This window comes from Triticum urartu, chromosome 5 (genome assembly GCF_003073215.2).
Source record: "Triticum urartu cultivar G1812 chromosome 5, Tu2.1, whole genome shotgun sequence".
Classification (NCBI taxonomy): domain Eukaryota; kingdom Viridiplantae; phylum Streptophyta; class Magnoliopsida; order Poales; family Poaceae; genus Triticum; species Triticum urartu.
The window spans coordinates 337,776,696-337,803,835 of NC_053026.1; the positions used below are offsets into that span (position 1 = coordinate 337,776,696).

The 27,140-nt window shown below is 48.4% G+C and overlaps 1 pseudogene; it reads right to left on the reverse strand.

Moving 5' to 3' along the window:
* Positions 1-22,795: 22,795 nt before the first annotated feature.
* Positions 22,796-26,472, reverse strand: LOC125508903 (annotated as a pseudogene).
* Positions 26,473-27,140: the final 668 nt, after the last annotated feature.

Sequence of the window (27,140 nt, forward strand, 5' to 3'; positions counted from 1 at the left end):
GCTGTTGCCGCCGTCCATGAGGACTCTTGTGAGATGAAATCCGTCAATGATTGGGTCGAGAACCAATGCGGCGAAGCCGCCATGACGGATGCTAGTGGGGTGGTTCCTTCAATCAAAGGTGATCGGGCAGGAGGACCATGGGTTGAACTTTGGGGCGACCGGCTCCATCGCATATACGTCCCGTAACGCACGCTTCCGCTCCCTCTTGGGGATGTAGGTTGCGTATATCATGTCCACCGTCCGCACTTGCGGGGGAAATCCCTTCTGTCCACTGTTGTTCGGCGGCCTGGGTTCCTCCTCGTCGTCTCTATGCAGCCCTTGTCTTTGTTTTCGGCTCTTAACTTGCCTGCCTGCTTGAACACCCAACAATCCCTGTTGGTGTGATTGGCTGGCTTTTCGGGGGTGCCATGTATCTGGCACAAGCAGTCGAGTATTCGGTCCAAACTGGACGGGCCCTGAGTTTTTCTTTTGAATGGCTGTTTCCGTTGACCGGATTTGTAGCCTCGGAATTCGGCATTAACTGCCGTATCCTCGTTGTTGTCACTGTTAACGCGGCGCTTTTGTTTGTTCCGACGCGACCTGTCACTTTTGTCCTTGGTATTCGAATTACCAGTGTTCTTGGTTAAGTTGTTACTGCGAGCTAGCCAGCTGTCTTCTCCCGCGCAAAAGCGGGTCATGAGTGTCGTGAGGGCTGCCATAGATTTCGGCTTTTCCTGTCCCAGGTGCTGGGCCAGCCACTCGTCACGGATATTATGCTTGAAGGCCGCTAAGGCCTCTGCGTCCGGACAGTCGACTATCTGGTTTTTCTTTGTTAGGAACCGTGTCCAGAATTGCCTGGCCGATTCTTCTGGCTGCTGAATTATGTGGCTTAGGTCATCGGCGTCCGGTGGTCGCACATAAGTGCCCTGGAAGTTGTCAAGGAATGCGGCTTCCAGGTCCTCCCAAGAATTGATTGAGTTTGCTGGAAAGCTGTTAAGACAATGCCGGGACGGTCCCTTAAGTTTGAGTGGGAGGTATTTGATGGCGTGTAGATCATCGCCGCGGGCCATGTGGATATGAAGGAGATAATCCTGGATCCATACCGCAAGATCTGTTGTGCCATCGTACGATTCGATGTTTACGGGTTTGAAGCCCTCAGGGATTTTATGATCCATTACTTCATCTGTGAAGCATAGTGGGTGTGTGGCGCCTCTGTATTGGGCTATATCATGACGCAGCTCGAAGGAGCTTTGTCTGTTGAGTTCGGCCCGGCCGGATTCATTGTGTCCGGAGTGACGATCACCGTCACGTGCCGTGGGGCGCCTGCGCGATCCGTAGATCGATCTTGTTTGCCTTGCCTTGTCCTTCAGGATGTCGCGCAGGTCGGGCGCATTTTCCTGTGCCTTACTATGCTTGACGCGGTGTCGGGGCATGGCTTGAGTGGAGGGCCAAGAGGCCTCTCTGTCACGGCCACGAGATGGCCGGTCGGCCATGTCATGCGCTAGTGATGTAGGTGCTTCCTCCTCTAGTCGGGGTAGCAGCCTGCGCTTTGGGTAACTCTTGGAGGGGCGTTCGAGTTCATACTCTTCGATCGCAAGGACTTCAGTCCATTTGTCAGCTAGCAAATCCTGATCAGCTCTAAGTTGTTGCCGCTTTTTCTTGAGGCTGCTTGCCGTGGCCATGAGCCTGCGTTTAAAACGCTCTTGTTCGGCAAGATCCTCTGGCACGACGAACTCGTCGTCGTCGAGGCTTGCCTCGTCTTCGGAGGGAGGCGTATAATTATCATCCTCAACCTCTTGGTCCGCCGCCCTCTCGTGAGGGCTGGCTTCTCTGTCCTCCTGTGCCGAATTTTGCTGGAGGGGGTGTTCTTCGGCGCTGTCCGGAGTAGTATTATCTCCCGTGCCGGAATCACCGTTTTTTCTTTGGCGGGATTTAGAGCGGCGCCGCTGACGCCGGCGCTTGGGCTGTTTCTTAGAGGTATCGTCAACCGTTGTTCCATCACCATCTCCATCCTTTGGAGTGTCCACCATATATATGGCATATGACGAGGTGGCCTTCCAACGCCCTACAGGTGCTGGTTCTTGTTCGTCTCCTGCATCGTTGTCCATGCCGTCGATGTCTTCGGAGTTGAAGTCAAGCATGTCGGTTAAGTCGTCGATAGTGGCTACGAAGTGGGTGGTGGGTGGGTTTTGAATTTCTTCATCGTCCGTATCCCAACCTTGCTGACCGTAGTCCGGCCAGGGCTCTCCTGATAAAGAGAGAGACTTTAGAGAATTCAGGATGTCGCCGAAGGGCGAGTGCTGAAAGATGTCCGCGGCGGTGAACTCCATTATCGGCGCCCAATCGGATTCGATCGACGGGGGCGCGGGGGGCTCGGAGTTCGGAGAGGAATCCGGCTCCTCGGAGTCACGGGCCATGCGGAGTGCGGGGCTGGAGTTCGGCTCGATCGCCTCTGGGATCGCAGCCCCTGAGGCAGCGTCCATCCGCTGATCCTCGATTGGCGCAGTGGGCTCCAAATCAATGGTCGGAACCGATGCGTATGCGGCCTCCAAGGCGCTGTTCGGCAGCAGAGCTATATCATGCCCATCGAGACAGTGCGGCACGCTTAGCTGTGGCTCGAATCCGTCGAAGATCAAGTCCCCGCGAATGTCAGCCGTGTAGTTTAGGCTTCCAAACCTGACCTGATGGCCAGGGGCGTAACTTTCGATCTGCTCAAGGTGACCAAGTGAGTTGGCCCGCAGTGCGAAGCCGCCAAAGACAAAGATCTGTTCGGGGAGAAAAGTCTCACCCTGGACTGCATCGTGGTTGATGATCGAAGAAGCCATCGGGCCTGAAAGCGACGACACAGAGGAACTCTCAATGAAAGCACCAATGTCAGCGTCAAAACCGGCGGATCTCGGGTAGGGGGTCCCGAACTGTGCGTCTAGGCCGGATGGTAACAGGAGACAAGGGACACAATGTTTTACCCAGGTTTGGGCCCTCTTGATGGAGGTAAAACCCTACGTCCTGCTTGATTAATATTGATGATATGGGTAGTACAAGAGTAGATCTACCACGAGATCAAGGAGGCTAAACCCTAGAAGCTAGCCTATGGTATGATTGTTGTATGATGAAGTTGTCCTATGGACTAAAACCCTCCGGTTTATATAGACATCGCAGAGGGTTAGGGTTACACAAAGTCGGTTACAATGGTAGGAGATCTTGAATATCCGCATCGCCAAGCTTGCCTTCCACGCCAAGGAAAGTCCCATCCGGACACAGGACAGAGTCTTCAATCTTGTATCTTCGTAGTCCTGGAGTTCGGCTGAAGGTATAGTCCGGCTACCCGAACACCCCCTAATCCAGGACTCCCTCACATGTAAAGGCCATGAGATTGAGCTTTAGACTTAGCTTTGCGACATGTTGAGCATCAAGTGGTGAAGCGCGTGACGTCGCGGTACATCTTGGGCCAAAAATAGTTATTGGAGAGCATAGCAAATGTCTTGTCGCGTCCAAAGTGTCCCATTAGTCCTCCTCCATGAGATTCTTGCAAAAGTAGCAAACGAAGAGAAGACTCGAGGATGCAAAGTTTGTTAGCTCTCATAAGATAATCATCTTTGATGTAATAGCGTTCCCAAGATGTATGCATCAAACATTTAGCATAGGGAATTGCAAAAGTAGGATCATGCGCATACAAGTCTTTTATGTGCTCAAAGTCGATGACATTCAATTAAAGTTCAGTAACGAGCATGCATATACGGGAAAGCGCATCCGCCACAACATTTTCCTTGCCTTTGATATATTTGATGACATAAGGAAATGACTCAATGAATTCACTCCATTTAGCACGACGTTTGTTCAACTTAGTTTGACCCTTAAGATACTTGAGCATTTCATGATCGGTGTGAATGATAAATTCATGAGAGCGAAGATAATGTTCCCATTCACGCAAAACTCGCACTAAAGCATATAGCTCTTTGTCATAGACGGGATAGTTGAGTTGCGCTACGGAGAGTTTCTCACTAAAGTATGCGATGGGGCGCTTCTCTTGCGTTAACACACCTCCTATGCCATTACCACTAGCATCGCAATGAACTTCAAAAGGTTTGTCAAAGTTGGGTAATGCAAGCACAGGAGCATGAGTAAGCAAATTCTTAAGCTCATTAAATGTGGTATCTTGGGGTGGTCCCCAAACAAAATGCGCATTTTTCTTACTCAAAGCATGCAAAGGTGAAGCAATGGTGCTAAAATCCTTCACAAATCTACGATAAAAACCTGCAAGGCCTAGAAAACTATGCACTTGTTGCAAATTAGTGGGTTGTGGCCAAGTTTTAATTGCTTCAATTTTAGACTCATCAACATGGAAACCCTTTGAGGAAACAACGAAACCCAAGAAAACAAGCTTGTCAACTCCAAAAAGGCATTTGTCCACGTTAGCATAGAGGCGCTCTTTTCGAAGAGTTTGCAACACGGTTCAAAGGTGGGTGACATGATCTTTGAGAGATTTGCTAAAAACAAGGATATCGTCGAAGTAGACAACAACAAATTCGCCAATATAAGGGCAAAACACATAATGCATAAGACGCATGAAAGTATCGGGTGCTTCTGATAAACCCATAGGCATAACTAACCACTTATACAAACCAAACTTTGTTTTGAAAGCGGTTTTCCATTCATCACCCTCTTGTATGCGATTTGATAGTAGCCACTTTTAAGATCAATTTTTGAGAAAATAGTGGCACCGCTAAGTTCATCTAGTGTGTCATCAAGGCATGGAATGGGGTGCCTATATCGAACGGTGATAGCATTGATAGGTCTACAATCGGAACACATGCGAAAGCTACCGTCTCTTTTTGGCACAAGAATGACCGGGACAGCACAAGGACTCAAACTTTCACGCACATGTCCATGGTCAATGAGATGTTGTACTTGCCTTTGTATTTCTTTGGTTTCTTCGGGGTTGACGCGATACGGGGCCTTGTTTGGAAGAGGTGCTCCAGGGATGAGGTCGATGCGGTGTTCGATGCCTTGTAGTGGAGGTAGACCCAGAGGTAGCTCATCAGGGAAAACATCTTGGAATTCCTGCAATAGAGAAGATAACACCAAAGTTAAATTGTGATAGGTGTTAGTTTTTGGTGCTTCGTCCTTGCACAAAAGGACATAGTTCATGACACTTGATGGGTTCTCATACACTTCTCTCATCTCACGTTTAGGCAAAGAGGACTAAGTTCTTCTTTTCACTCATCGTGGAGGCACTCAATTTGGGCTTGTGGCGCTCACTTTGTTTTTGGTAGTTCGCTCTCTCACTATTCTCTCCATGATGGGTGGCTTGCTTGTCGGCGATCACTTGGCTTGGAGACATAGGTTGTAGCACGTACCCCTTTCCATTCATCTTGAAGCTATAGTGATTCGTTCATCCATTGTGGATGACACCGCGGTCATATTGCCATGGTCGTCCAAGAAGAAGGTGGCAAACAGACATCGGAATGACATCACACTCCAAAGTTTCTTCGTAAGCTCCGATCTTGAAAGAAACTTGTACCCTATGCTCGACTTGGATAGTGTCGGAGTCGATTAGCTATTGAACTTTGTATGGGTGCGGGTGCTTCATCTTGACCAATTGGAGCTTGGGGCATAGTTCTTCACTTGCTAAGTTATGGCAACTCCCTCCATCGATGATGACCTTGACGGACCTTCCATTCATGCCGGCCTTGGTGTGGAAGATGTGGCATCTTTGGTCTTCGTCTTGTTGATGTTGAAGAGTCAAGACCTTGGAGACAACAAGAGCGGGGATTGAATCTTCGTCACAAAAGACTTGATCATATTCATCTTCATTCACTTGCTGGTGCATGGCCACTTGGTCAAGGGATTCCATTTCTCCTTCACTCATGGAGTCATAGGTTCCGTCGTCGTTGAGGATCATGGTGCGCTTGTTTGTGCACTCGAAGGATTTGTGGACTCGGCCGCATGTGAAGCATTTGAAGGAACTTGTCTTGATGGTCTCATCGGTTGGGTAGATGATGATGAATCTCTCAGCTTGAAGTTGCTTGTAGTAGGAGGACGACTTGGGGTTGTCGAACTTTTCTTGTAACTTGACTTGTCGCCGGTGCTTGTAGATGGCTTGGTTGAGGTAGAAGTTGTTGGAGTCGTTGAAGCTTGATTGTTGGAGAAGCCATAGGACTTGGATGAGAACTTGGCATATTTGAAGTCATCTTGCACTTGACGTTCCTCCTTGGTAGCTTGATGCACTAGCTCGATGAGGTTCGAGTATGGTTGGAAGTTAGCGATCTTCTTGATAGGATGATTGAGTCCATTCAAGAAACATGTCATAGTTTGCTCATCATCTTCCATGACATTGGCTCGTATCATGGCAGTCTCCATTTCCTTTTAGTACTCTTCAACGCTCTTGGTTCCTTGCTTGAGGAGTTGGAGCTTCTTGAAGAGGTTGCAGTTGTAGTAGGTAGGCACGAAACATGCTCTCATGACATCCTTCATTTGCGCCCAAGTTGTGATGGGTGGTTCACCTTTTGCCTCTCGGCGCTCAATGACTTGTTCCCACCAAATGAGGGCGTAGTCTTGGAACTCGAGGGATGCCATCGTGATCTTCTTCTCTTCTTCATAGTTGTGCAAGCGGAAGATTTTGTCAACCTTCAATGCCCATGATAGGTACTCTTCGGGATCATTGCTTCCGAAAAACTTGGGCATGGTGAACTTTAGCTTGCCGTAGCGTTTCTCTTCATTGTGTTGGGGTCGGGGATGATGATGCCCATGTCATTGAGGATTGTCAAACTCATGTTGCTCTTGGCGAGGAGGGTTGTCGACCTCATGTTGCTCTTGTCTTGGAGGATTTCCATTGTCTTCATGCTCTTGGTGAACTTGGGGTTCTTGTCGAGTGTGTGGAGGAGCTTGTCGAACTTGTGGGGGTCCTTGCCGAGCTTGTGGGCGAGCTTGAGGAACTTGAAGATGCACACGTGATTGGTAAATCCTCTCTTGAACTTCATCGTGAAGTGCTTCTTCTTGTTCGCGCCTATGGCGGTTGCGTTCGGCAATGGTGTGATTCATGTCGTAGAGTGCACGTTGCGCCTCAAGTGCTCGAGCTTCGCGTAGTTGTTGTTCTTGGCGTTGTGCCTCGGCATCTTGTGCATCTTGGTGTAGACGCACTCGCTCTTCCTCTTCTCGTTGGTGTTGTCATTGCCATTCTTGTGCTTGCTCGAGAGTAGCTTGGTTTTGACGATGTCGATGTTCTTGCACATGAGCTTGCTCTTGAGAATCGTTGTCGTGTAGAGGATTGCGGTTTGCTTGACGATCTTGATGAGCGGCATGACGAAGAGTGATCGATGTCGGAGTACTTGAGTCAGAGATGGTGTCGTCGGAGTGTCGACTTGAGCAGCTCCGTCTTGAGTAGGACGAAGTGGTAGAAGAGCGGTTGACCAACAAGGCACGAATCTCGTCCATTCTTGCGTCATTCTTTTGTTTGTGTTCGTCGAGCTTGTTGTCGAAGTAGTCTCTTGTACGTTGCTCGGATAGTCGCAAGTCGGTGGTGAGATGGTCGGTGCGGTCGCTCATTGCTTGTTGCTCTTGATACAAAGCTCATTGTGTTCCAAATAGGTGTAGCTTGGTGATGTAGTTGTTCGGGTCGTCGTCTTGCTCAAGGAAAAGTGGGTTGGTAGAAGAACTCAGCCTATCCATCATGCCAAGCAAATATGTGAGTGGGAGAAAGAGAAAAACGATACCAAATGTACCTTGACCGAAGTTGAAGATGGATCAATGGTCACTCAATAGTGTTGCAAGGAAATAGCACAATTGGTACCAATTCTTGTCGGTTCTCACACCTACAAAAATAAGAGCTTATGGTGGAGCTTGGTTAGGATGGTGGCATAAAATTTGATGCAATTGTGAGGAAGACTCAATAATGTTGAAAATGATTCGCAAATGCAACAAGTAGACCAATAGCAATATGTGGCACACGGAAACACAACACATGGAAAGATAAATATGCTAGTTGCTCTTCATGCAAAGCTCGTTGTGTACCTAAGAGGTGTAGTTTGGTGACGTAGTTGTTCGGGTCGTCGTCTTGCTCAAAGAAGAGTGGGTTGGTAGAAGTACTTGGCCTATCCATCATTCCAAACAAAATATGTGAGTGGGAGAAAGATAAGAACTTATACCAAATGTACCTTGACCGATGTTGAAGATGGATCAATGATCACTCCAATGTGTAACAAGGAAATAGCACAATTGGTACCAATTCTTGTCGGTTTCTCACACCTACACAAGTAAAAGCTTATGGTGGAGCTCGGTTAGGATGGTGACACAAAATTTGATGCAATTGTTAGTGAGACTCAATAATGTTGGAAAATATTCACAAATTTGCAAATGCAACAAGTAGACCAATAGCAAGATATGGTACACGGAAACACACACGCAAACAGATAAGTGGGGTCGTGCAACCAAGGAATGAGCCAAAATGTGGAATCCACGAAAATTCTCTTGTTGCACAACACTAGAGAGACGCTAGCATGATTGCACAATAGGCGGATACGAGACTTGTGCACAACCTACTAAGCAAAAATGCAACTACTTCTATCCCAAGTATGCTATATGTATGGTGTTCCGATGATATGATCCAAGATGATCGGATATGATAATCTTAATGTGGTATGGTTCTATGGTTCTTGCTTATAAGCTCTTTGCTTATCTTTCCCTTTTTGATTAAAATCTTGGTTGGCTCTTTCCCTTTGAGCTCTTTTCTCATGCAAAACTTCACGAACCAAGATAGCAATTGTGTATGCTTATGATGACCTTATGACACAAGAGATGATACCAAGATATGCACCACGATGATATGGTATGTATGCTATGGCAAGTATGATCACTAATGTGCACAGGTAACGTTGTCGGCAATACTCAAAGGCTAGTCTCGATGGGGAAGCTACGCAAAATTGGGCTATGTGGTTATCAAGGTAACTGCAAGGAGGAGACAAAGATGTCGTCGAAGTTACCGTCCTTGCTTATGGTTGAAGGTGTCGAGAATAGTGAATTGGTCGATGTTGAGTCCCTTGGCGATGATGAGTGGTGGCGGTGTCGATGTCGAACTGTTCCTAGTTAGCCGAAACACCCTAGGAAATGATGAACCCCCAACTCAAATTCTCAAAACCAAATGCGTCAAAATTTGTCAGGGTTTGTAGCGGTCAAGTGGTGGTAGGATTTGTTGTATCTAATGGGATTTCAGAAGTTAGGTGGTGGAGGTGGAAGTGGGTATGCGGAGGCGTGGGTGGTGGATGTCAAAAACTGCAGAAAATGCAGTTTCGGCAGAGATAGTCGGATGTTCCGAGCTAGGAGCCGGATGATCCGGGCGGGTCAACAGCGCACGGGGATGGCTCGGGATGAACTCGAAAAACGGGTTCAAATTCGAGGATTTCGTGCATTTTGGATGGATTGCAAGGTGGAGATGGTGGGGAAAGGTGAAATCCACTTGCAACACAACAAATTCATGGATCAAAACCAAGAAAACTTCATCAAAACTCATAAATCACAAAAAAAATTGGGGGCTATTTTTGTGGGGATTTTTGAAATTGGGACAAAATCAAGCTAGAAAACAAGGTGTGGAGGCTCCAAATCCGTGATCAACGTGGCTCATGATACCAAGATGATGTAGGGTAGAACCCTAGTGGCCCGATCTTTCACGGTTGGAGCAGATTCCACAGAGAACACGAAGAACATGAGAGGAAAACACGAGGGCAAACACGAGAGAATCACTCAAACCAACAAGATTCGATTACACATGCGCTAGATCCTCGGGACACAAAGAGGTACACGATCCACAATGAACTAAGGACAATACAAGTAGCACGATCTTCTCCGTGAGGAGGTCTTGAGGTTCTTCCCATGATGGGGTCTTGAATCCGCTTGGGGGATCTTCTCCAAGGAGACGCGATCTCCGAGGAGAAGGTAACCAAGTGGATGAGCAAATCTCTCTCACAAAATGAGCTAATCCTTTGCTAACCCTAGACAAGTGATGGAGGAGTTGTTTATATAGGCAAAGGGGCCGAAGGAGTACATGGGCTTCGGCCCAACACGCACACGCAGGTGGGGGTCCGAATGATCCGGGAGGGCACCCGGATGATACGGGCTTCAGGACCCCGGATGGTCTGGGAGGTGGTCCGGATGGGGCGAAGAGGCGGGCGGCGGTGTCGGTGGCCCGGATGTCCGGAGGGGGATCCGGACGTCCGACTGGGGTTTGGATGATCCAGGACTCGTCTGGATGGTCCGGTTTCGGGGTGCATCTTTGGGTGCTCTCGGGTCTCCACTTATCCAAATCGTTCGAGTTGGGGTCCGGATCGTCCGGGCTCTGTCCGGGACCTCGTCCGGATCGTCCGGCCAGCCTAGGACTTGGCTGATTTCTTCTCCGTCTTCACGCATGTCTTTCGCTTCCGATCCTCCTCGCGCCTTAGCTTCTCCATGGCTAACTCCTTGGTACCTGAGTATGCATAACGTCTCCGTTTGAGGTAGTAGCCATGTCTCATGTGCATCGAAGTGGAATTGTGAGAGGAGAGATGTCACCTCGGTTTCGAGAGCTCTTGCACGTGCTCGTGTCATGGGTCTTCTAGGCACTTGGTGAGATGATGATAGGTCCATGGGGATGACCTTGGGATGCTCCGCATAACCTGCTCTCTTTGACTACCATAGCAAAGGAAGATATTTTGTTCTTGAGAGTGAGGCCTGAGCTCACAACGCGGCAGTGGAGGCAGCACGGCAGGCCGAGGCATCCGCACCAAGAGCCTCCGTGAGCTACCACTCTGACTACTATCCAGGATACTGATCGATTACCAAGTTAGGCCAAAAGCCTAAGCTTGGGGGAGTACGTGTTTCTCACCAACATTACATTCATGATCACACATTTCATTCCAGTTGTCGGTGTCACACTTATCATTATATTATATATGTTAGATTTATTTTCTTGCTTTCTTCCTGTGACCTTAGAAAAACCAAAAAAATTAGTTGTAGTTACTTTATTTCTATGCATGTTTAGTTGCAATACTAAAAATAAAACCCAAAAATATTTCCTTGTTCTTCTTTTGCTTGTTGGGAGTTTTCCTGTGTAAATAGTTTTTCTTGTTTTTGCTTTTCCCTTTTATTTGCTTGTTCAAGAAAAACAAAAACTCCAAAAATATTTCAGCATGTTTCTATGAATTTATTTTCTTTTTATTCGAGTTGTACCGAGGAGAAGACCACGATGAAAATGTTGAGTGGCTCTCATATGAATAATTGTTTATCTAATAAGGAGCCCATATTACCTTGTCTTCTCCTGTTGAATAAAATGTTTGCAGATTCCAGCTTAGTCCATGACACTCTTACACAATTATTATTTTCACATTGTTCGGTCGTGCAAGTGAAAGGCAATAATAACGATATTCGATGAACTAGCCGTGGCAGAGAGAAACGGGTATGAACTCGACTTGTTCTGTTTGTGTAAATATGAACCTAGTATCCATGACTTAGGCCATTATGATCAAACATGTTTGCAATGACAATTAGAGATTATAGTTTCTCATGACATGCATAAGTAGCTGGGAGTGGATAATGATTTATCTTGGATATCAACATTGCGTTAAAATGATTGTGATGTAGTATGATGATATGGTATCCTCCTCTGAATGTTCGAGTGCCTTGACTTGGCACATATGTTCATGCATATATAGTTGAATCAAAACCAACATAGCCTCTATGATATTTATGTTCATGGTGTTCATATCCTACTCATGCTAGTGTCCAATGTTACTTATGCATAATGCATGTTCATGACCGTTGTTACTCTCAAGCTGACCGCTTCTCAATCTATTTGCTAGGCTTTGCCTGTACTAAGTGGGAATTCTGCTTGTACATCAAAAACCTTGAACCCAAAGTTATTCCAGATGAGTCCACCATACCTACCTATATGCGGTATTACCATGCCGTCCTAAGTAAATTTGCATGTGCCACCTCCAAAACCTTCTAATAAATATCCTTTTTGTGTGCCTGGATCGTTCATGGAACGATAGGAGGTGGTCAGTATCTTCCATGCTAAGCAGGTTATTCTCAGGTCCAGTGTTTATTCACTAGCCATAGCAAGAGAAAAGGGCGGTAATGGGGATGCCCAGTCCCAAACTACAAACAGAAAAAGCTTACGAATAATCAAGCAAAAACTCCCAATGGAGTCAAAACCTTTACTTTTATCACTTGGGAACCGCCACTAGCATGCTTAGCATGGAAGATATTGATAACTGATAGTCGTGAAGTAAATGAGAAGGGTGCATGTCTCAAAATATCATTTACCTTTGTTTAAAAACTTGAGATCTGGCACCTCTGCAAATCACTGCTTCCCTCTACGAAGGGACTATCTATTTACTTTTATATTGTGTCATCACCTTCTAAAATAAGCGCCAGAACCTGAGAGCACTGCTGTCATGCTTATGCACTGTGTGTAGCTAATGTTGGGTGCATCATGACTGGATCTTTTCTACCATGAATTACAATGTTTAGTCGTTGCTTGAACTTTGGAGGTGCTCTACATTTATGTTTTGCAGTCTCAGAAAGGGCTAGCGAGATACCACTATTGTCATATTATATCATGGTTGTTTTGATAATATGTTGCTGTTTGAGATATCTTATTATTGCTTGCTAGTAGATTATGTCATTGATATGAGCTAATAAAATTTCTAAGAGTTATTGCCGGCATGGTTAGTTATAATGTTGGATGAAAACATGGGTGTTGTTTAAGCTTATTTATGCAAACAAGAGCAAAAGAGTTCGTAAAAGTTTCTCTTTTTCACTTTCAGTTTATCAACTGAATTGCTTGAGGACAAGCAAAGGTTTAAGCTTGGGGGAGTTGATACATCTCTAACGTATCTACTTTTCCTAACGGTTTTCCTCTTGTTTTGGACTCTAATTTGCATGATTTGAATGAAACTAGCCCCGGATTGACGTTGTTTTCAGTAGAACTACCATGGTGTTGTTTTTGTGCAGAAATAAAAGTTCTCGGAATGGAACGAAACTTTGTGAGGATTTTTTATGTAATAGAAGAGAATTTCTGGAGCCAAGAGCCACCGGAGCGGGGCACCTGGGTGGGCACAACCCACCAGGGCGCGCCTGCCCTCCCAGGCGCACCCAGGTGGGTTGTCCCCACCTGGTGGCGTCGCAGACCCTGAAACCGACGCTATAAAATCCTATTTTTCCAGAAAAAATCAAGGAGAAAGAATTATCACGATCCACGAGACGGAGCCGCCGTCACCTACTGTTCTTCATCGGGAGCAGATATGGAGTCCGTTTGGGGCTCCGGAGAGGGGGATCTTCATTCTTCATCATCACCTACCCTTCTCCATCGCCAATTCCATGATGCTCCCCGCCGGGAGTGAGTAATTCCTTTGTAGGCCCGATGGTCGATGAGGAGTTGGATGAGATTCATCATGTAATCGAGTTAGTTTTGTTAGGGCATGATCCCTAGTATCCACTATGTTCTGAGATTGGTGTTGCTATGACTTTGACATGCTTAATGCTTGTCACTTTGGGCCCAGGTGCCATGAATTCAGATCTGAACCGTTTATGTTATCACCATTATATCCATGTTCTAGATCCGATCTTGCAAGTTATAGTCACCTACTACGTGTTATGATCCGGCAACCCCGGAGTGACAATAGTCGGGGCCACTCCAGGTGATGACCATAGTTTGAGGAGTTCATGTATTCACCGTGTGTTAATGCTTTGTTCCGGTTCTCTATTAAAAGGAGGCCTTAATATCCCTTAGTTTCCAATTGGACCCCGCTGCCACGGGAGGGTAGGACAAAAGATGTCATGCAAGTTCTTTCCATAAGCACGTATGACTATTTATGGAATACATGCCTACATTATATGTATGAACTAGAGCTAGTGTCGTATCGCCCTAGTTATGACTATCCCATGATGAATATCATCCAACAAATTACCGATCCAATGCCTACGAATTTATCCTATATTGTTCTTGCTAAGTTACTATTGCTATCGTTATTGTTGCACTTGCTACAAAAATACCGTTGTCACTATTACTGTTACCGTTGTTGCTGCTACTGTTATCAAAACTATCATACTACCTTGCTACTGATCACTTTGCTGCAGATAATTAATCTCCAAGTGTGGTTGAATTGACAACTCAGCTGCTAATACTTACAAATATTCTTTGGCTCCCCTTGTGTTGAATCTATAAATTTGGGTTGAATACTCTACCCTCGAAAACTGTTGTGATCCCCTATACTTGTGGGTTATCAGGCCTCCAGAGCCTCACGAGGTTCACGACCTGGGCGACTCATGAGGAGCGACTTCTGCAGCAAGCGTCTTCAGCTACTCCAACATTTCTTCAGCAACGGTGCCAGGTGACACTTTTTGGTTTGTTCAGTTGGGGGCGCCCCTCCGGCTGCATCATCCCCAAGCCGTGTGGGTCTGTCCCTGCGGCATGTATCGTTCTTTGCATCTGTCAGAACTGGCTTTACCCTTTGATCATGAGCTGCTTTATGATTATCACATGTCTATTCGATGTTCCGTCATCCTTCGCAGCCCCCGCGCGTTACTGACCCGCCACTTGCCCATTCCGCAACGGGGGATACACATGCTGGCATAGCGCTTGTGCTCGGGTCCGTCCATGCAACACTGACAAATCTGAGAGATCGAGCTCTAGCTCGCGGCCTGCCCCACGCAAGTCACCTCACTAGATCCTTGGTTCCTTCATCTTCTTGTGGAAAGATCAGCGGCGGGATAGCAAGCGCGGTCATGTGTTATGTTCTCCTCCTCAAGCTAACTCACAGGTACCTCCGGAGTTTGACTACGAGCGGCCCCGCTGGCCACTCCTTTTTCACGCAATTCGCTTGCACGTTAAAGGGGGGCTCCTGAGCATCGCGCCTCGAAGGCTCCTACTGGCTCTCGAGCCCTCGCCCCCTGGCCGTGACCACGACATCAGAACCTGGCATACCAGCAGCGGCCGAGCCTCGCTCGAGGGCCGGGACTCGAGGACGTAGATCATCTAGATGAGCGAGGAAGAGGGGGGACCGGCATGGACCCTACCTGGAAGCGCCACCACTAGGGCACGGTCAGGCGCCGCGCAAGAAAATCGCCACGAGCTCGCCAAGATAAGTCACCCATACACACCAGCGTGAACCTCATGACCCCATATTTCGACTCTCCCGATCTTGCTCGGGCAATGCCGGTTTCCTTTTCGGCCTTCAGGGAGCTTCTTGTACGCCAAAGGGGACCTCTTGAGCATCGCGCCTCAGGAGCTCTTACCGGACCTAGGGCCGCTCACCTCCTGGCCTTGACCACGGCATCACGACCTGGCTTACCAGCGACGGCTGAAGCCTGCCTGGGGACTAGGTCATGTCGGCGTAGAGCACTAAGCTACCATGAGAACGAAAAGAGGGGACCATGCCGGAGCGAGATACGCAGTTGCAACATCACACTGGGAATGATAACATTGGAGTAAAAGCATTAGAGTTTTTTACATACCCCATGGGGCTCGTCACAATTCCGCGCATGGAAACAAAAGAAGAAGACCTCGAAGGACCCTCGCCGCAGGGTATCACCGACGACGCTGAGCAGACGCCGCTGCTGCGCTCTGGGCACGGCGAGATCTCGGTGGCACGTAGCTGTCATCGCTGGACTCCGGGGAATCGCTAGGCTCAGGAGAGCCGCTGGATTCCAGGGAGTCGCCGCTGCTGCTGAAGGAGCTGCTGGCAAGGCCAAGGGCAAGTTCAATTCCCATGGCCGCGCCGTGAGGATTATCTCTTCCGGAGCAGCACTCCAGGCGCCGGCCGTCTTCGTCGAAGACCTTGAAGAATAGCGTGGAGGCTCCATCGTACTCAAAGTGGATGGCGAGGGCCCCCTCATGCCAGCAGGTGCGGGCAACCTCGCCCCATCCTCGAGTCATGAAGATGTCGCCCGGAGGGACGACCTCGACCTTCGCCTCCGTGGCTTGGCTGCAGCACCCGGCGTGTTGCCGCCACGGCTCGAGTGGCCCCCTCGGCGGCATCTCCTTGGTGAAGAACCTCGGGAACCGGATCCATGTGTGCGGCAACATCGCCGCCCACACCACGAACTCACATGAGGTGCCCTCGGTGTGGGTTCTCGGGCCGGCTGGCCGTGCAGCCTCGGCCTGTCCTCCGTGACCACGGACCGTGCTGCGCCGGGCACTGCCACCCTGCCCAGAGCTTCGCCGCGGGCATACAGAGGGATCAGGAAGCCAGGCAGAGGTCGCTCATACCAAGGCCGCGTCACCTCTTGCACCTCGCCAGAATCACAGGGGCGGCCGAGTCTTTTCTTCGGCGGGAGTGGCCCGGGCTCCTCCCGGGGGGTTTTCCCCTTCTCCGCCGCGGAAAACCTCCTCATCGGCGCCATGGATGCTACGACAAGACGTCGAGACCAAGAAGAAGGGAGAGCGGGCAGCAAGAAGATGGAGATGAGCAGGGGGCTCTGCCCCTCCCCTCATTTATAGCCGGAGGGAGGCCAACCGCCGGCCTCCATGGTCCCACGCAATGATGATCTATCTCTGCATGCAGCAAGCTCTTGTCAAGTCGAACGGTTGCCGAGGCCGCAGGCGGTTGGGGCCCGTGGCACTTCACGCTTTCCCTTTGGCTTCGCCTCGAAGCCAAGTCCGAACGCGCCTTGGGCCCGGGGGCTACTATCGGCATTCTGGGAACGGGGGTACCCTGTTGGGGAACGTAGTATTTCAAAAAAATTCCTACGATCACGCAAGATCTATCTAGGAGAAGCATAGCAACGAGCGGGGAGAGTGTGTCCACGTACCCTCGTAGACCAAAAACGGAAGCGTTTAGTAACGCGGTTGATGTAGTCGAACGTCTTCGCGATCCAACCGATCCAAGTACCGAATGCACGGCACCTCCGTGATCTGTACACGTTCAGCTCGGCGACGTCCCTCGAACTCTTGATCTAGTTGAGGTCGAGGGAGAGTTTCTTCAGCACGACGGCGTGGTGACGGTGATGATGAAGTTACCGACGCAGGGCTTCGCCTAAGCACTACGACGATATGACCGAGGTGTGTAACTGTGGAGGGGGGCACCGCAAACAGCTAGACAAATCTTGGAGTGCCTTTGGGGTGCCCCCTGCCCATGTATATAAAGGAGGGGGGAAGAGGAGGCTGGCCTAGGAGGGGCGCGTCTATAGGGGGAGTCCAACTAGGATTCCCAATCCTAGTTGGAGTCCCCTTCCTTTTCCAAGAGGGGGGAGAGGGAAGGAGTGGGAGAGGGAGAAGGAAAGAGGGGGGGCGCCGCCCCCTCCCTAGTCCAATTTGGACCAGCCCATGGGGGGCGCGCAGCCTCCCCTTGTGGCCCTTCTCTCCTTTCCACTAAGGCCCATGAAGACCCAATACTTTCCCCGGCAAATTCTCGTAACTCACCGGTACTCCGAAAAATACACGAACCACCCAGAACCTTTCTGATGTCCGAATATAGCCTTCCAATATATCGATCTTTACGTCTCGACCATTTCGATACTCCTCGTCATGTCCGTGATCTCATCCGGGACTCCGAACAAACTTCGGTCATCAAATCACATAACTCATAATACAAATCGTCATCGAACGTTAAGCGTGCGGACCCTACGGGTTCGAGAACTATGTAGACATGACCGAGACTCATCTCTGGTCAATAACCAATAGCGGAACCTGGATGCTCATATTGGTTCCTACATATTCTACGAAGATCTTTATTGGTCAAACTGCATAACAACATACGTTGTTCCCTTTGTCATCGGTATGTTACTTGCCCAAGATTCAATCGTCGGTATCATCATACCGAGTTCAATCTCATTACCGGCAAGTATCTTTACTCGTTCTGTAATGCATCATCCCTTAACTAACTCATTAGTCACATTGCTTGCAAGGCTTATAGTGATGTGCATTACCGAGAGGGCCCAGAGATACCTCTCCGATAATCGGAGTGATAAATCCTAATCTCGATCTATGCCAACTCAACAAACACCATCGGAGACACCTGTATAGCATATTTATAATCACCCAGTTACGTTGTGACGTTTGATAGCACACAAAGTGTTCCTTCGGTATTCAGGAGTTGCATAATCTCATAGTCATAGGAACATGTATAAGTTATGAAGAAAGCAATATCAATAAACTAAACGATCATAGTGCTAAGCTAACGGATGGGTCAAGTCAATCACATCATTCTCTAATGATGTGATCCCGTTGATCAAATGACAACTCATGACTATGGCTAGGAAACTTAACCATCTTTGATTAACGAGCTAGTCAAGTAGAGGCATACTAGTGACACTCTATTTGTCTATGTATTCACACGTGTACTAAGTTTCCGGTTATTACAATTCTAGCACGAATAATAAACATTTATCATGATATAAGGAAATATAAATAACAACTTTATTATTGCCTCTAGGGAATATTTCCTTCATACCCAAACTTGCCTCACTGCGGCCCAGGGCGTGGCTTCATCAACGGCCTGGTACGGCCCACCTTCAGCATCAACAACTCAAGACCCTCACGAGGGGCCAAGCCTCGCGAGGCGGACGACGCCAAGACCTCTAGAATGAGCGGCCTCCTCGGGCTAGCTCCTGAGGAGTGGAGATTTCTATGCAAGCCCTCACCTCGTGAGGTTCGGATGGCGTGAGCCATGACGACCAAGGCCAGGCGGGCGCCAGCGGGTGCAGTACAGCAGTTTCCTCTTTGGTGCTAAGGAGGAAAGCGCGGGCACGGAGTCCCGAGGAATCAGCCAAAGGTTTCCATTTCCATGCTACAAGGCCAAGACCGCCAGGACGGTAGGACGGAGGTCATCGCCGAGCCCACCACAGCGTCACGACCAGAGGCTTTGCAGGTGAAGACTACCTTTTGTCAGGATAAGTTGTACTAGTTATCTCCCTTCGAATTTGGCCGTTGTGGGATCCCTTCCCACCTCCATTTTGGGGGAAGAGGACAAAAGCCGCTATAAATAGGGTAGCACCACCATCGTAGAGGGGAATCGGATCCATTCCATCCTCACCAGCTCACCGGCTCACACAAACACAAGAACACACCTCCTAAGGTTGTTCCCCCATTGTACTAGTTCATCCTCAACCCCTCGAGGCCAATCCACCACAAAGCAGGAGTAGGGTTTTACACCACAAGGTGACCCGAACCTGGGTAAACTGCCTTGTCCCCTTTCCCTCCAGTTCATAGAGCTAGACTGTGGGATCGACGAGTTGGAAGACTGGGGAGGTTGAGTTCTTTGCACGCACCCCAGAGTTTAAATCTATCAAGGGTCTGCGAAGCCCGGAATCCGACAGCCATCAAAGGCCCCGGGGGTCGACGGGTTCAAAGCAGGGTTTCATCAATGGCATTGGGAGGTCCTTGGAGAGGACATCACAGTGGCCGTTTTAGAGTTCCTCAATGGTGGAGAATTACCATTGGGATTGAATGACACATCTATAATATTGATCCCAAAGGTACGACATCCACAAAAAATATCACAATTCTGGCCAATCACTTTATGCCATGTCCTATACAAGATTGCAGTCAAAGCAATTGCGAACAGACTTCGAGGGATCTTGGATGAGGTGATCGGAGAAGAACAAAGTGCATTTGTCCCAGGGCATTTAATCACGGATAATGTACTTGTAGCGTATGAAAGTATTCATGCTATCAAGAGATGTAAGAAAGGCAAAAATGCATGCTGCGCGATGAAGCTTGATATGCTCAAGGCCTAAGATAGAGTGGAATGGCACTATCTCAAAGTGATGCTCTCTAGGTTGGGCTTCGGTGATAATTTTATTCGTTTAATCATGAAGTGTGTGACGTCGGTGCGGTTCACAATTAAGGTAAATGGGGAACTTCTCCCTTACTTTACCCCTTCGAGGGGGCTTCGTCAAGAATGCCCCATGTCGCCATATTTGTTCTCGCTATTTGCTCAGCGCCTTATTTCACTTCTGAATAATTTTGGCAGTGCATACGTTGACAGAGGAATCAGGGTGAGCATACATGCACCTTGGGTTAATCACCTACTATTTGCTAACGACAGTTTGATTTTTCTCACTGCAAAAACTCATAGTACAAAGAGGCTTAATGAGATTCTCTGGATATATGCTAACTGTTCTGGACAGGCAGTGAACCGGGAGAAGAGCTTCATATATTTCAGTGGCAACACGGGACAGCCCCTACGAGAGAGTTTGAAACAATCTCTTGGTATTAATGTAGAAGCTTTCTCAGAGCGCTGCTTGGGACTCCCGGCTGCTATTGGTAAATTACTAGTGGGACATTTGATCACATGGTGGACAGATGTCGTGATAAAATGTGTGGCTGGTCAGAGCGAAACATGGCTTGTGCGGCGAGGAAGGTTCTTCTCAAGACAGTCGTCCAGTCGATCCCAACCTTCAGTATGAGTTGTTTCCTTTTGACAAAAAAGGTATGCAAGTCAGTGACTTCTTGCATGGCGAAGTATTGGTCGGGGAGCTCGATTGATAAGCGTTCCCTCCATTGGCTCTCTTGGGACAAACTTGAGACGCCAAAGGTGAAGGGCGGCATGGGTTTCTGCAATATTCAGTTATTCAACTTAGCGATGCTTGGAAAACATGGCTCATGGCTGGCGCCTTCTTACAAGACCGGATTCACTATGTGCCAGGGTGCTGAAGGGCAAGTATTTTCCTCATACGGACTTTCTCAATGCTACAGCCCCGGCTAGAGCATCGACGACCTGGAAGGCAATTATAGCAGGGCGAGACGCCCTCAATGTTGGCCTCATCCGTCGAGTTGGTGATGGGACAACCATCTCAACGTGGACAGACAGTTGGATTCCGAACACGGCCACCCTGAAACCCATGGGCCGCATTGGCACTGTGCCGCTCACTAGAGTTTCAGAACTCATTGATGATTATACAGGGAATTGGAATGAACAAATTGTCCGTCAGAATTTCTTGCATCCGGATGCGGTAGCCATTCTAAACATACCACTGAACCCGTCTGGTGGCGAAGATACTTTGGCTTGGGCTTTGGAAAAGTCGGGCATCTACACTGTAAAATCAGCGTATCGTTCTCTTGTGACTCGTAACGAGCTTAGTTCTCTAGAGGAAGGGGTGATTACAGAAATATCATCAGCTAACACACAGTTGTGGACTGCTCTATGGAGGCTTAAAGTCGTCCCCAAGGTCCGAGTTTTTGGGTGGAGAGTACTCCAAGGGATACTCCCAGACTCGACCACTTTGCGATATCGCCACATAACCTTGGCGATCTTGGAAATCCCTTCCTTGCAAAGGAGATCGATGGTTGGTCAGTGTTGGAGGCCACCTGAAGCAGGCTGGGTTACAAAACTTACAATAAACACTGATTAAGCACTCAATGTTGAGGACATGAAGGGCGGGGCGGGAGGTGTGGCCCGGTCACACATTGCGTTTCTTGGAGCCTGGTGCAAACCACTACATGGTATAACGGACCCCTTCATCGCGGAACTCCTTGCTTTTCGTGATGGGATGATTTTTGCACAACTTCGTGGATTCTCACGCGTGATTATGGAGATTGACTGCTTGGAGCTAGTCGATCTATGGAAATCGCGCAGCAACACTAGGTCAGTTGCAGCGCCTATCTTGAACGAATTGGAGGAAATCGGTGCTACCTTTGCTTCTCTTTCTGTTACTCGTGTCAATAGGGATGCTAATGTCCCGGCGCATCAGTGCGCCCCGGCGCATCAGTGCACCCGTTTAGCTAGCACACTTGATGGCACCGAGAGTTGGCTTGATGTAAGCCCTGAGTTTCTTGCCTATGGGCGGACTATAACACCATGGTCGTAAGTTAATAAAGTTCCTGAATTCGCCGCAAAAAAAATGTTCTACAGAGCCATGTTGTTTAGGGAGAAATTTCCAACTCCAAGTGAGAAGCAAGTCAACGAAAGAAGAGAATATCTATTATTTGAGTGTCCGTTTTGCCAAGACGTTGTTGGTCTCATCTATACCCAGGATTATGAATAGCCTTGGACAGCAACATATTTTTCATGATAAATTTGCCAACTCTGAGATGCAGTGAAGCCTGGAGGGATGGGCAAGCCGTGTCAGCATTGTATGTATCATGGCCAATCTCAGTGAGCACTTTGAGAAGCAGATCACCAGCAGTGGCAACAAAAGCCAAGGGAGCAGTTTCTCAAAAAAAAGAAACAAGGGAGCAGCAGGGGGCTTCTCGGCGTTTCTGTAAATAAACTCCATGCTGCAAACGGAGAGAAGGGGTTGCAGAGAATAATACTAGTACGTATGACTTATGTGCAAATAAAAAAAGAGAATAATATGAATTATGGACTATGAACTGCTATGACTGGCAGTCTGGCACTGATATCGCCCATCATTTGCTCTTCTGCCCTGTGGGGAACAATCATGCCCCACACGGGTACTACTCTGCAAGGCAAGTGTTTGGGCGAGAGGCTAGGGACATGACAGGAGGCGAGCTGAAGGACTGAAGCCACGTCCATCGACCGTTGCTCGTCAATGAGATTGTCCGGCTTTAGCAAAATTAGCACAAACCTCAATGAGATTTTCGAGAGAAAGAAGCGTCGGCAAAATTAGCACAAACCTCAATGAGATTTTCGAGGGAAAGAAGCTTCGGCAAAATTAGCACCAACCCCACCTGAGGTGCAATTTTGCTGCCAAAGCCAGTCAGATTGATTTGGGGCCCGTTGTGGAAGATAAGATAACATATGGTTTTGCACGACTAACTCTCATTTAATACTTGTTCGGTGACGGAAAAGTTTAGACCGGAGTTTACCAACTTCATCGTGCTAGCATCGTACGCAACACCATAAACATAATTCACAGCATAGAAGTATTCAAGGCCTGCACAATCTTACACTGATGAAGCTTACCAAATTTATTTGAAAGCATATGCTGCAAAAATCCAACAGCTCTTCCATACGTTCAGTGCTTGGATCATGTAAACAGATCTCACAACAAGCATCAAAAGTCCGAAAATGACATTCGTGACAATACAAAGTAGTCGGTCCAGTAAACGGCAGTGCTAGCATACAGCAGTCTCACTAACTGCATGTGAATAGTAGAGCAATCCCACAGCAAACACTCTCATTGCCTTAGAACAGAAGCTGAGCTCAAGACGAATCTTCCGAAAAGTTGACAGCCAGGTCCCAGTAGTGTGGAACTTTAGCATCTGCAAACACCTTCTTGGCAGCAGCCTCGCTCCGACACTGATGCACACTGAACCTCGGAAAGGTGGGCTTCACCACACTACCCTGCCAGACTAACACGCAGCTATTCACCGGCTTGTCTGGTTCCTCGTCGGCATCATCCTCACCACCAACTGCAGCAGCCCAGTCAATCCGGTTCAGCATCAGCTTATTGTACCTCTTGATCGACTTCTTCCCTCCTTCCACAACCACAACACTTATACCATCTGTGATAACCGCCGCACCAGTCAGCCGGTTCTCTTGGGCATTCACGTCCACTTTGAAGCGGGTCTGGGGGTGCGACAGGTCTCTGATTCTGTACACACAAACAATACAACCTAGTGTGTTGGGATCATCAAACAGCTTCCTCTCCTTCTTCTCACGGCGTTCTGATGGTGTGAGTTTGCGGGCAATGTTGCGGTCCACGTGAGCCTGCTCACGCTCTGCAGCAGCAGTTCGGATTTCCATCTCCATACGTGTCGGATCCTGTGTAGCTTCTGCACCAAGTACTTTCATAAGGTTGCTCATCTTGACCTTGGGCTTTGGTGGCTCCAAGAGGCCTTGCCTAATCATTTCTTGCCTGTCTTTTTCCTTAGCGAGGCGCCTCTGTGTTCTGAGCTTCTTCTGCTCCTTCTTAGTCAGCTTAAGTGGCTGAGGCGGTGGTGGCGCAGGCTCAGCCGGTGGTTCCAATGGTTCTGGATGTTCCACATAGATGGTGATCTTATCCATATTAAGCTTTTCCAAGGAGATGTCCTCGTAAGTAGGAGATAGCAGAATTTTCGAGTCCCTGGAAAGAAATAAAAGAGGCATTAGTTGCTGTATACTGATAAAGGGGGTCTACAAACGATCAACAGAGTGAGGTAGCAGCAAACCATGGCTCAATGTCAGGAATCTCTTCCTTCTGCTTTTGCTTTGGAGGCCTTCCACCAGGAGCAATTTCAATTAGATTTGGGTTCATGTCTACCTCGACCTTTGCCTTAGCAAGTTGAGCTTGCTTTACTTTAAGCTCTTTGGCTTGTGCTTCACCAAATTGATTCTGTGCAATCAAACAATTAAGTTTAGGTACCAAAGGTACAATAAACTAAAACGTGACTGCAATATATCCAAAAAGAGGTTAATCCTTACAAACCTTAATCCTCTGCAGTTCAGCCTGCCTCGAAAGTTTGCCTTCCTCAATAAACTGGAATCCTGGCCTTTTAGGACGAAGGAGCTTAGTTGGGTTGATTAATGTTGACCTAACAAAGGATGAACCAAAAGTAGTGGGTCAATGTACAGAACTACATATCATCCTGAAATATATGTTAAGATGCTTGTTAATGTTGACCTAACAAAGGATGAACCAAAAGTAGTGGGTCAATGAACAGAACAACATATCATCCTGAAATATATGTTAAGATGCTTGTTAATGTTGACCTAACAAAGGATGAACCAAAAGTAGTGGGTCAATGTACAGAACAACATATCATCCTGAAATGTATGTTAAGTTGCAGATGTTTACCTTTAGAGTACTCAGGTTGCTTGGCTTGGTCATGCTAATAACATTTCCATTCTCATCAATTTCCCTACCTTGAGCATCAAGACGGAGAACAGGAGCCTTGGCAGGTCTTTGAGGAACAGTCAGTTCACTGGATGTACCAGGGAACATGTTGATAAGAGGTGCAAACTGTGGATCCTGGCGAAATCCCATCTTAGCAGCAAGCTCTTGTGCTCGCTTCACAGCATCCAAATTGGGAATGTTGGTAAGCCCTGAAATGCCAGCAGAGACACTACTAGCAGGCAGTTCAGAAGATGCACCCGCATGGACTGCAGAAGCACTCGAGCCAGAAACAGACTGTGTTTCTTTCTTAGGAGTTTGTGTATCAGGAATAGTAGTGCCGAGTTTATTAAGCTGCGTGGACAAACACGAGCTTAGAATGGTTACAAAAGTATAACAAGAAAATTGAAGCAAAGGACTAGTAATCGTTGTAATGTCTTACCGCAGGTAATCTCTTGAGTTTTTCTGATAATTCCTTCTTCAGTTGCAAAGCTTTTTTAGCTTTCGCTAAAGCATCAAGACTTAAGTTACTACTTCTGCCAGCGGATGAATTTGCAGTTCCATCTGTACTAGATTTTCCAGTAACTTCATCAGATCTAATACTAACTCCCCCATTTTCATTGGTGGTAGTGATTGGAGATACCTTTGAAGAAACAGGATTAGCAGATGGCACTGCAACAGCAGGTGCAGAATTGAGCGGCTGCTGAGCACCACCCTGCAAAATATAAGATGCAAAGTCAGCATAGGAATGGATACAATGATGAACCTGACATCAACGTTTTAAAGAGAAAACTAACCATAGACCAAATTTCTTCCAAAGTAAACAGAAGTACTTATTGGGCTTACCCTCATATATTTACTAAATAAGTATCATATTCACCAGCAATGTGCACTATGAATAAACTACACAAAGTAGTAGGACAACTATCGCTAACTACATAATTCTGAGTTCATCAAATTGGTACTCAAGCACATTAGGAATCACTTGCCCAAATTTCAGAAACATAAATCACATCACATTGAACAATATAAGAAAACAGCACAAAATACTTACATTAGTGGCTGCGGCGCTCTGTGAATCTCCATTAGCACCTGACTCTACCTTCTTGTGCTCACGAGACGAACTGCCCTTGTCCCCCTTACCCCTCTCACACCATACGCATCAACATCCTCAAACCTCCTGCGCTCTCGCCTTGGCCTTTCCTCCTTCCGCGGAGGAGGCTCCACTGAGGCCCTCGGCCGCTTCCCGCCTTCACGGTCGGGCTCGTCGCCGTCGCGGCGGCCGCCGCCGCTGTCGTGGTCCTTCCGTTTCCGTGACGGCGGCGGCGGCGGCGGCTCGCGGTCGGCCGAATCGCGGCGCTCGACGGAATCCCGGGGCGCGCGGCTCGACGACCGATCCCTCTTCGCGGCCGGTGGGGACTCGGAGGGGGAATGCGAACGGTGTCGGCGGGCACGGCGGCGGTCTTCCTCGACACCACCGTCGTCGTGGCGACGACGGCGGTGGTCGTCTTCGGCGTCGCGCTTGTGGTGGTGCTGATGGCCGTCGCTGTCATGGCGGCGGCGTCGGTGGTGGTCATCCGAGCGCTCGTGGGTGGCGTGGCGGTCCTCGCCGCGGTCGCGGCGAGAAGATCGGTCGCGATCCATGGGAGGGGACGGGGATGGGGTTAGGGGCGGGGTCGGCTTCGGACGGGCGGATGGGAGCAGCGCGCCGGAGATGGGGGTGCCGCGATGCTAGGGTTAGGGCGTGGGGTGTTGGGCGATTGCGGGGCGCCGCTACTGGGCCGGGTGAGCGGGCCGGCCGGCCGATACGAATGCTATGAGGCCTGTAGGGGGTTTAAGTTGTGTGGACCGGAACAGAGAGGTGATGAGGACTCCGGTCAAAATCAAAGTCGGTTGCCATGATTAACCACGCCTCGATGCGGGACTTGCCAATAGGGATTTTTTTTGCTGAAATTAATATTACTACCAAACATTATAAGAGAGGAACAATTTGCCATTAAACCCATTAAGTTACGCCTAGCTCGAGAGTGATTGTGAATGGCAGCGCTGGAGATAAGATCTTGCATGCTTGTGGCTTGAGGCAGGGCGATCCAATCCCACCTCTCCTGTTTGTCATTGCGATGGATGCCCTGTCTGCCCTCATAGTTCGGGTCCAAGTTACTGGAGTTCTAAGCCCGATGTCAGGATGTTCTCCGGTCCAATGGCTATCGATCTATGCGGATGATGTCGTTCTCTTCATTAGGCCGACTCACATGGATCTGGCATTTGTCAAGGAAGTAATGCACATCTTTGGAGAGGCATCGGGTCTGAAGATTAACTATCAAGTCCTCGGCGATCATGATTAGGCCGGGAGCAGGGGACACCGAAAGAGTTGCTGCAACGCTACCGTGGAGGATTCAAACTTTTCTGTGTAAATACCTCGGCCTCCAACTTTCGATCAAGCAACTAACTCGCAATCAGTGGCAGCCTATGGTGGA